The sequence below is a fragment of the Salvelinus alpinus genome, chromosome 1 (assembly GCF_045679555.1).
Source record: "Salvelinus alpinus chromosome 1, SLU_Salpinus.1, whole genome shotgun sequence".
Taxonomy (NCBI): Eukaryota; Metazoa; Chordata; class Actinopteri; order Salmoniformes; family Salmonidae; genus Salvelinus; species Salvelinus alpinus.
Window position 1 is genome coordinate 24,763,659 of NC_092086.1, and position 10,804 is coordinate 24,774,462.

General features: G+C 42.0%; 1 long non-coding RNA gene and 1 pseudogene across 1 annotated transcript in view; one reads left to right on the top strand and one right to left on the bottom strand.

Annotated features, from left to right (window-relative positions):
• Window positions 1-36: 36 nt before the first annotated feature.
• On the bottom strand, window positions 37-1,752 carry LOC139581232 (cytochrome P450 2K1-like; annotated as a pseudogene).
• A 1,599-nt stretch (window positions 1,753-3,351) lies between these two features.
• Window positions 3,352-10,804, top strand: part of LOC139581333 (uncharacterized) — a 31,017-nt gene continuing 23,564 nt past the window's right edge. Inside the window, exon 1 of the long non-coding RNA XR_011676208.1 lies at window positions 3,352-3,437. This is a non-coding gene — a long non-coding RNA (uncharacterized lncRNA). The remainder of the gene's footprint in view (window positions 3,438-10,804) is intronic.

A 10,804-nucleotide genomic window follows, 5' to 3' on the forward strand; every position in this document is an offset into this window, starting at 1 on the left:
TACTGGAAAATCCACTATCACAAATATACACGCTTTAAGATACTCACATTTTATTTATTAGGATTTAAAAAATATTAGTAGGAAATGTTTTGTTCTCTATAATTGACTTTAACATCTGATTCGTCTTCCTCGCTGGTGTTGCGATGCAAAAAGTACAAACACATTTACTGTACCTAGCAAGGTATTTCTTCAGTATACAATAATGTCATTTAGCAGATGCTTTTGTCCAAAGTGACTTACAGATCATTCACAACACCATTTTTTTATTTTTTATTCAGTATAGCCCTTTGTTTGGCTAAAGTAGAGAAGTTGTGTGTAATATACTGTACATTGGTCCAGACTCATCTCAGACCCGGCTCACAGCACACAGCTGGTGAGGTGAAGGCTTGAGGGTGAACCCCAGTAATGGTGTGAGGTCCAGATCATCCTCTGTTACTCCAGGAAGAGGAGAGAAACTAAGGCAGGAGGGAGGTGAAGAGGAAGAGCTCCATCCTGCCCAGACCCTCCTCGACATGCGAGAGACCAAAGAAATAGGAAATAGCATGAAGTCTGTCCAAGAAGATCCCACAATCTCTCTACTACTTGCAAAGAAATTATTTGCTAAATGATGAAGTTGATATACCTGCAGAAAGGGCCATAAAGGCATCCCAGTTGACGAATCGTCACAACTCATCCAGAAAGAGGTGGGGGTTAAAGGAGTGGGGGCTCTCCCATTCGCTATTGTCCTGTAGGATGGACATCAATAAAGGAATCACAGACGTCCCCTGCAGTGAGAGTGAAGCATAGGACACTTATATTCAGAGTAAAAGTAATGAAACTTTGTTTAATAAATGAAGTGCACACTCAAAAAGGAGTGGATTGCAATAATTTCAGGCAAAATTATTTTAAAAATCTGATTTGTACAGCCATGTATCTGACCTTTTTGATTAAGTATTCCTAGAAGGTGACATCTCGGCTGGTGGTGTGAGGGATGGACATGGGTACAATGTTAGCCAGTCTCTGGGTCTCATGGATCACTGCATCAGTGTAGGGCAGGTTCTTCTTGTCCTCTACCAAGGGCTGACGACTTCCTGTAACCCTGCTGATCTCCTCCTGGACCCGGTCTGAGACAGATAGGAGGGAGGGGTTGGAGTTACTACAGTGGAAGTTATAAACCTTAGTTAACCTTTAACCTTGATTAACCCACACATCCTAATCTAGTTTTAAGTTGGCCATTTGTCAATGTTTACAACTTGTAACACCATGAGTGCTTTAATGTTTAGTCTCTGTGTTTATATCAATCCTTACCCTGTATATGGGGGTACTTGGCCTTTAGCAGCAGACCCCAGTGCAGGGTTGTCCCGGTGGTGTCGGTACCAGCACTAAACAGGTTAGCAACACTAAATACCAGGTTGTTTTCTTGATAGTGAGACTCCATTTGCCTGATTTCTTACATACACAAACTAACACAGGTCATGTTTCAGTAAACAAGAACAGCTACCACCGGACTCTCCTAGTTATTAATTCCAAGACATTACATGTTTTTAACTATAATAAGTCTTCATACCTCCAGGGTCTGCTTTCGGACAAGGAACGAGTCCACAAAGCGTCCACACATCTGAGGGTTGAGTCTCCTTCAGTCCCCTCACCAGCTCCCCCATCTCCTGCACATGCATTGTTTACCATGAATGCAGTCTCTGCTTGTGCTAACGTGGGAACATTGACTTTAAATTGAATTCATGCTGTAATGCTGAACTTCCACCATATGAATGAATAGTGCCCTTAGACTTGTTTTGATATCAGAACTACAAACGCATACCCTCATGTTTTTCCAACACTTCAATCAGGTAGGGGATTTCCTCTAAAATGTTCTCCTCACTTCCTTTCTTGCCCATCCCAAAGTCTCTAAGGTTTGTCAGGGCAAAGCGCCTCATCTCTTTCCATGAGTCTCCATTGGCAAACAGAATCCGTATAGAAAAGTACAGTCAAACAATACTGTTCTGGTGGAGTAGTTGAGTGACATTTGTACAGGAATCAAGATCTCTTAAGAACCACAGACTAATGGAAGTAGCAAGTTTCATTCAAAATAGTTGTATATAGTCAGTAGGGGAGATTATATTAATGGAGACTTTCGAAGTTTACCAGTAAACTATTAGAATTTTGGTAGCTTTCAATGTTTTTTTGAAATTGTATCATATGACATCTAGTGGCCTTTTGGGGTACTTCAGATCATAACAGGCATTTGTAATGATCTCTGGCCCTCGGTGTGGCCTTATCACATGTAAATAAGATTGAAGAAAATGAACGACAAAGCTGTAAAACATAATCCTAAATACAAACCACTGTGTTAGTGAATAATATTGGTGTTTCAGTATGAAATATATTTCTTTTTAAACACTTATTTGACTAATATGTCTTTGTTAATGTTTTGGTACCAAACTAGTGGCAGTTGTTAAAGTCAATAGTTGGAAGAGATGCAAAATTAATTTAAAATAACACCATGGTTGATTAGATGCTTTTTTCATTAATTACACTTTTCTCTTCAACCATATGGTCTATCCACTAGAAACTCATGAATTCATGTTTCATATCTGTGTACAACCACAGGCCTATAATGTTTAACTGATGGATGAATCCAGATTGATTATTATGCAGGACTTCTTTATTAGAACTTGGATAAAGAATCTCTATTGTGCTTCCCACACTCTCACCCGCATTACTAAATTCCTGTTTATCCATGCCTGAAGTAAATACCATAAACACCTAACAGGCAGGTAATATCAAGAACATTACAACCCTCCTTTCCTTTGGGCATAAAACAAACTACAGTATTAGTCTTTCAATGGTGTAACTAACAACCAGTCCTGTTTACTTTTTAAAGTCAAATAAGTGTGCTGTTTGACCCGTTCTTGCTGAGAGGGTATCTTCTGACTGGGGAGGGAGGTTTGAGGAGCACGGGCTTGTTCTTCCTCACCTACACTCCAACCCATGTCACTCTCAGTATTGCTCCATTCTATATCCAGTGGGAGGTTTGAGCAAGGCAGTCATATGACTTTGAAGTGTGAATAGTTTCTGGTAATGCCATGATTGTTGTGAGCTGCTGTGACCATAGGTCCTTTGACAGCTATCACCTGGTGTGGTCTTGGATTGAATGGAGTTGGCAGTTTCCCTTCCTTTCTTTGAGGACAGAGAACTGTGTCACCCACTTTCAGTGTGGATGGCATGGTATGTCTTGTCAGCATGCTCTTTCATCTTCTGTTTGGCTGCAGTGTCAGCACTTTGCAGTGTTATCCTGCTTTCGCCTGATGGGGGGCCCAGGCAGCTTGATCCTCATTGGCCTGCCGTACAGCCTCAGGGTCTTTTGGTCTGGGGATCGCGATGATTGGTGACACCCATGGTGTTGGACCCTCTACTGTCTCAACGATATAAAGGTCCACCAGACGTTTTAATTCTATCAGGTAAGACCCAAATGCAGACTATGTTGAAGTAACAATGTTAATTACAGCAACAGGGGCAGGCAAACGACAGGCCGAGGTCGATAATCAATAGTGGCAAATGCACAGGACGGCAAGCAGAGTCAGGTCAGGCAGAGGTCAGAAATCCAGCGTAGGGGCAAAGGCACAGGACGGCAGGCAGGCAGGCTCAGGCAGAGTGGTCAGGCAGGCGGGCAGAGAGTCAGGACAAGCAAAGATCAAAACCAGGAGAGCAAGAAAAAGAGAGACTGGGGGGAAACGCAGGCGCTAAGAAAAACCGCTGGTTGACTTAACGAACAAGACGAACTGGCAACAGACAGAGAACACCAGTATAAGTACCCAGGTGATAATGGGGAAGATGGGCAACACCTGGAAGGGGGTGGAGACAAGCACTAGGACAGGTGAAACAGATCGGGGCATGACAAATTCAGCCTCAATGTGTTTTCTGACATGGCAGAGTACTCTTCTGTGGGGCTGAGCGACAGGTAAGACGTCATCCTTGACATGCAGCTTGACTTAAGTCTTTCAGTTTGCCTACCCCACATAACAGGCCATCATACTCAGCCACGAGACCATTTACTGTTCTTGTTTTGAACCACTGACAGCCCAGACTGGTGATGGCATGTTAGGTATTGTGGATGATGCAGACCCTGGTGATGGCGAAGTAGCTGCTGTTTTGATTGTGTTCGCTATATGAATCAGTTTCAGTTGAGATGGTGTCTTGTAGCTGAGAAGGCTGCCACCACCTCCCTTCAGAACATAGAAAGTGGCAAGGGCAACTCTAGATTAAGACGGGACTTAAAATAGGCCTATGGCATGTCAAGGGAACTGTAGCCTAAATGGGTAATATTGGAACTGAAAACGGGACACTGGCTGTAGGTCTACAGAAAATGTAATGCTGGGTATAAATTACTACTGAAAGACAATAGGACACACAAACGAGTATAAATGAGCCAACAGTTGCGTCATCTACTTTATGAAATTACAGCCTGATGCGCTTGCATCGGTGAATTCAACAGTGAGTTCAATGTTTATTGCGTTGCTTTCATGTGTCAGGTTTACCAGGCGCAGCTAAGGGAAAGCGTGCAGACACATGCCTAAGGTGAGCACATTTAAAATACCCAAATGAGGGACGACAGGATGATTCATGTTAGTTATTCATGTTGCCTAAATGAATAAAAACATTTACATATGCATTTAGGTCTTCTTGAACTACTGTTTCGTGAGCAAATTAGAGCAGATGGTGTTAACTATAAAGCCTACCTGTATTTTGTTTCAATCCAACCACTTGCTGCCTAGTGGCGCGTGCTGTTGAGTTTTGGCCGCATGATAACTAACCATCCTAAAATCTCATGAAATTGTGTTGTTTTTAGGGTAATAGTAAAGTTATACTATTATATTTGATTATGTTATATAGAATACTAATGAATCATTGTTATCTTCCAAGACATTGATTCAGCTGTCATCTAACTTCACAAAATTTGTGAGAAGTGGCTGAGCGAAACTCTGGTGTGCTCTGGCAGCACTATACCCCTGCAGTCCGCTGCACCGAACGAGCAATTGAAGCATAGTGTTGTCTGGTTAATGTAATACATTTTAAATGATTTATACGTTTACTTTTAATACATAAGTACATTTTAAAACCAAATACTTTTAGACTTTTACTCAAGTAACATTACTGGGTGACTTTCACTTCAGTAATTTTCTTTTCAAGTATCTTTACTTTTACTCAAGAATGAATTGGTTACTTTTTCCACCAATGGTCTCAGGGAATGTAAAACAGTTAGGATGGGATACTTTTGAAACGGATTGAGTGAAGTAGCAGCACCTTTTTTTGAATGAGCAACTAATGACCATGGAGATCCTCACAAGTTTGACAAAATGACCTTATATATTTCAGTATTTTATGGATATTTCTAGCTCTTCATTAGAAGCATGTTTTCTGTAAGTAGTTAGGAGGCCTAGCTGTCCAAGTTTAGCTGGAATTCAGCCCGAAAGGATTTGAGAAATATTGGTTGATGATAGGCCTATAGACAGCAACCTATGTACATAAGTGGACATTAGAGGGACATATTGTTTCTAATAAAACCTTGGGTTTGGGCCACAGTTGTATGCAAGTTTGCTTTGTAAAAACAAACATAACAGGCTAATGTCTGGGCTGCAAATTATGTGTTTCTTCAGTATGGCCCTTGCACTGATTGAGTTTGACACCCCTGGCATACAATATGGACACAGATGTGAAAAATAATCACTATATATATATATATACACTGCTCAAAAAAATAAAGGGAACACTTAAACAACACAATGTAACTCCAAGTCAATCACACTTCTGTGAAATCAAACTGTCCACTTAGGAAGCAACACTGATTGACAATAAATTTCACATGCTGTTGTGCAAATGGAATAGACAAAAGGTGGAAATTATAGGCAATTAGCAAGACACCCCCAAAAAAGGAGTGATTCTGCAGGTGGTGACCACAGACCACTTCTCAGTTCCTATGCTTCCTGGCTGATGTTTTGGTCACTTTTGAATGCTGGCGGTGCTCTCACTCTAGTGGTAGCATGAGACGGAGTCTACAACCCACACAAGTGGCTCAGGTAGTGCAGTTCATCCAGGATGGCACATCAATGCGAGCTGTGGCAAAAAGGTTTGCTGTGTCTGTCAGCGTAGTGTCCAGAGCATGGAGGCGCTACCAGGAGACAGGCCAGTACATCAGGAGACGTGGAGGAGGCCGTAGGAGGGCAACAACCCAGCAGCAGGACCGCTACCTCCGCCTTTGTGCAAGGAGGTGCACTGCCAGCGCCCTGCAAAATGACCTCCAGCAGGCCACAAATGGAGTCCACCCTCATGGAGTCTGTTTCTGACCGTTTGAGCAGACACATGCACATTTGTGGCCTGCTGGAACCCCAAATATTTGACTTTTTAACTACACAAGTGAATTTCTCGCAATACTTTTGGTCCCCTAAAATGGGTACAAAAAGTGCTGTAATTTCTAAATGGTTCACCTGATATTAATAAAAATACCCAAAAATTTAAGGATGACAGTCTGCACTTTAACCTCATAGTAATTGATTTAAAATCCAAACTTTTGAGCCAAAAGAATAGAGCCAAAAGGAAAACATGCTTCACTGTCCTAATAATTATGGAGGGCACTGTATACTATTATTGCATGTATATAACTATTACTACATGGAAATATAGAATATTGTCATGCCTGATAAATCTCTTAACTGATAAATCTCTTAATCTCTTATAATCTCCACCCGGCACAGCCAGAAGAGGACTGGCCACCCCTCATAGCCTGGTTCCTCTCTAGGTTTCTTCCTAGGTTTTGGCCTTTCTAGGGAGTTTTTCCTAGCCACTGTGCTTCTACACCTGCATTACTAGCTGTTTGGGGTTTTAGGCTGGGTGTCTGTACAGCACTTCGAGATATTAGCTGATGTACGAAGGGCTATATAAAATAAAATTGATTGATTAACAAGTTTAGCCAAATTGTTGTACATTTATTGAAAGCAGTAACTCCCCTTGATGTACTCTGAACATTTCATGACTCTAGGACCAAGAAAATGGTACTTGCAAAAGAAACAGGAAGTTGTACTCTGATTCAGTTGGCTCCATAGACTTGATAGACGGCTCACATGCTACAAAACCTGTTTTAGCATGGGCAGTGCCATTGAGGATTTACTATTTTAATTAAAACGTTTATTGACAGTCAGTAAGAAACTGTAAGTGGCAGCAGGTAGCCTAGTGGTTAGAGCATTGGGCCAGTAAATGAATGGTTGATGGAACGAATGCCCGAGCTGACAAGGTAAAAATGTCATTCTATAGGCCGACATTGTAAATAAGAATGTGTTCTTAACTGACTTGCCTAGTAAAATAAAGGTTCACTTTTTTTCTTATACTGCCATCTGGAGTAAGTTGTCTGAACAGGCATAAAGCCAAGGTTGGTGATTTACTGCTACCTGCAGTTATGGAATGTTTGCTCAGTAGTATAATTAGTTGGCTGATCCCTCCTGCTGATCTGGATAGAATTCTGTGATCCCTCCTAACCCATAGCAAGTCCCACCCACATGACTACTTCAAAAGGGTGAATGTCCTCAATGCCATTGCCCATGCTAAAACAGGCTTTGTGGCAAGCCATTATGGCAAAGAGCCCTCTATCCAACTCTATGGTTGACTCATGTATTTTCCAAATGGAGCTTGATGTTTTGGTTAGAAGCAGCTGTCTAACTAGTGTTTTATTTCCTAGTTGTATTGATTGCACCAAGACTGTCATTATCTATTGAGAAAGTAGAGTAAAATCAGAGTGGACTGAATGAGCAGAATGTACCTGAATTGATGCGCAGCCTGTAAGGAGTGAAGTCTCATTGGCGCTAACCGCCATGCCTGTAAATACGGGGTCAGTGTATTCAAACCTGCTGCCATAGACAATGGCCAAGATTATGTTGGAGATGGCGTAATTCAGAGGCTGAGTGGTGTCAAATGCTGTACCTGTGATTAAAATAGGAAAAGGAAAATAAGCATGAGGCCTACTGCCTGGATTCCATAAGCCATGTGATTCAAACTAGAAAAGTGGATTCTTGACCAGGCTCGGTTAAAAAATGTGCCATTTTAGCAATTACAGCCCAATGATACCTGGTGATCTCATTGATAATGTTCTTATTCAAGATAGAATGGGTGACAACATACTTACTGTTTGTAGGCCAATGAAATCACATAGGTCTACGGCCGAAAGGGTTCAGTCATAGGAGCAGCACACCACCCTGCATCCCACTGCTGGCTTGCATCTGAAGCTAAGCAGGGTTGGACTTGGATGGGAGACCAGATGCTGCTGGAAGTGGTGTTAGAGGGCCAGTAGGGGGCACCCTTTCCTCTGGTCTAACAAAATATGTCACAGGCCAGTGATTGGGGACGTTGCCCTGTGTAGGGTGCAGTCTTTCGGATGGGACATAAAACGTGTTTCCTGACTGTGGTCACTAAAGATCCCATGGCACCAGTGGAGGCTGGTGACTTAAAATTGAGGAGGATGGGAGACCCACGGTATAGGTGCGGAACGCATGGAGACCAAAGTGCATTTCAAAAATCATCAATGTAATAAAGACATTTATAGTACAATATTACGGGGACTGAGAGGGCTACACACAGTGTTGAAAAGGGATCACAGCAGTGATTGAATGAGGGTATGTGGCATGGGTTGAGGTGTTCAGAGGCTTGACCAGTGCAGGACAGGATTTTACTGGGAAGATAAAAAAACAATAACACAAGACACTACAGTTAGACAAGAGCTAAGAATGAGTTAGTCCAAGCAAGGAGTAAAAAATGTGTAATAATGTGATTGTGTATGCGATTGACTCTACATACAATAATGAGAGAAAATTGATAGGGGTACTCACTGTGCTTGGAAGGGAAACATTCAATGTGCCAGTGGATGAGATGGCACATGAGACGTTGTGGCTTCAGTTCATGTCAGGAGAAAGTTGACAATGTTAGTGGAGTAGTCATCACCTCTTAAATCAGGAAACATGAGGGGACTGTAAATACAAATAGCAGATACGTTCCATTACAGCTGTGCCATCGTAGGTTTGGACGAGTTTCTCTATGAAGTTAAACTCAGACATCTCAACATTCATAAAGTCAAACACAGACTGCGCATCTCGTTCCACTTGACACATCAAAGTAGCCCAACAAACGTTCCTGAATATAGCCCTGATCATCCACATACCTGATGGTGACTGACAACTGCAAGCAGACTGGTGGCCAGTGGCGTAGCTTCAGCTGGTGCGGTCGTACCAGGGCCCACAACATACATGGGCCCAGTGATGGGCCCGGATCTGAATAACTCCCCACCACGCCCAAGTTAATTGTTGACGCGGGTCCATCATGTCTATGGTTTGACAACAAGATCTTTCTTTAATGTAGGCTATATGATAAATGATCCCAAAGATGTTACACCAACAAAACATTTTTTTGCCACTACATAAGTCAGTATGATATTTTAGTGTATTGATGACAAATCTAATTAATTAGCTAAATAACTCATATTATTCAATAGCTTCAAAACCATGTTAAGATAATAAAATGCATTCTGGGATTCATTGTGCAAATACGCTACCAAAGCGTTGTTTCTGTCGTCGTTTTAAGCAACAGTTGAGCTAGCTAACAAGAGACAACAGCCCAAAAAAAAAAAAAACTTGAGATAGTCAAGAAGAGAAAATTACGGATTTAAAAATCAGCAATGAATCAACACAAAAAAAGAGGAAGGCCAAAAATGAGAAAGCAAAGGAGGTATCAAAATTAATCCAATTAGATAGATTTTTCAAATGCAGTTAAGTGCAGCCAGTGTTGGCTTTGGGGATGACCAGTGGAATATACCTGCTGGAGCGGGTGCTACGAGTGGGTGTTGCTATGGTGACCAGTGAGCTGAGATAAGGCAGATCTTTACCTAGCAAAGACTTGTAGATGACCAGGAGCCAGTGGGTTTGGCGACGAATATGTAGTGAGAACCAGCCAACGAGAGCATACAGATCGCAGTGGTGGGTAGTATATGGGGCTTTGGTGACAAAACCGATGGCACTGTGATAGCACACTGGATGTAGCCTAAGTAGTGTTGGAGGCTATTTTGTAAATGACGTCGCCGAAGTCAAGGATCGGTAGGATAGTCAGTTTTACGAGGGTATGTTTGGCAGCATGAGTGAAGGAAGCTGATTCCAGATTTAACTTTGGATTGGAAATGCTTAGTATGAGTCTGGAAGGAGAGTTTACAGTCTAGCCAGACACCTAGGTATTTATAGTTGTCCACATATTCAGAACTGTCAAGTCAGAACTGTCCAGAGTAGTGATGCTGGACGGGCGGGCAGCGATCGGTTGAAGAGCATCGGTTGAAGAGCATGCATTTCGTTTTACTAGCATTTAAGAGCAGTTGGAGGCCACGGAAGGAGTGTTGTATGGCATTGAAGCTCGTTTGAAGGTTTGTTAACGGTGTCCAAAGGGCCATATGTATACAGAATGGTGTTGTCTGTGTAGAGGTGGATCAAAGAATCACCCGCAGCAAATAAATAGTATAATTGATGTTATAAACTGGGTGGTTCGAGCCCTGAATGCCGATTGGCTGACAGCCGTGGTATACCATAGGTATGACAAAACATTTTTACTGCTCTAATTACGTCGGTAACCAGTTTATAATAGCAATAAGGCACTTTGGGGATTTGTGGTATATGGCCAATATACCACGGTTAAGGACTGTGTCCATGCACTCCGTGATGCGTCGTGCATAAGAACAGCCCTTAGCCGTGGTATACCACCCCCTCGTGCCTTATTGCTTAAATATATTACTTTTAAAGTATGGTTA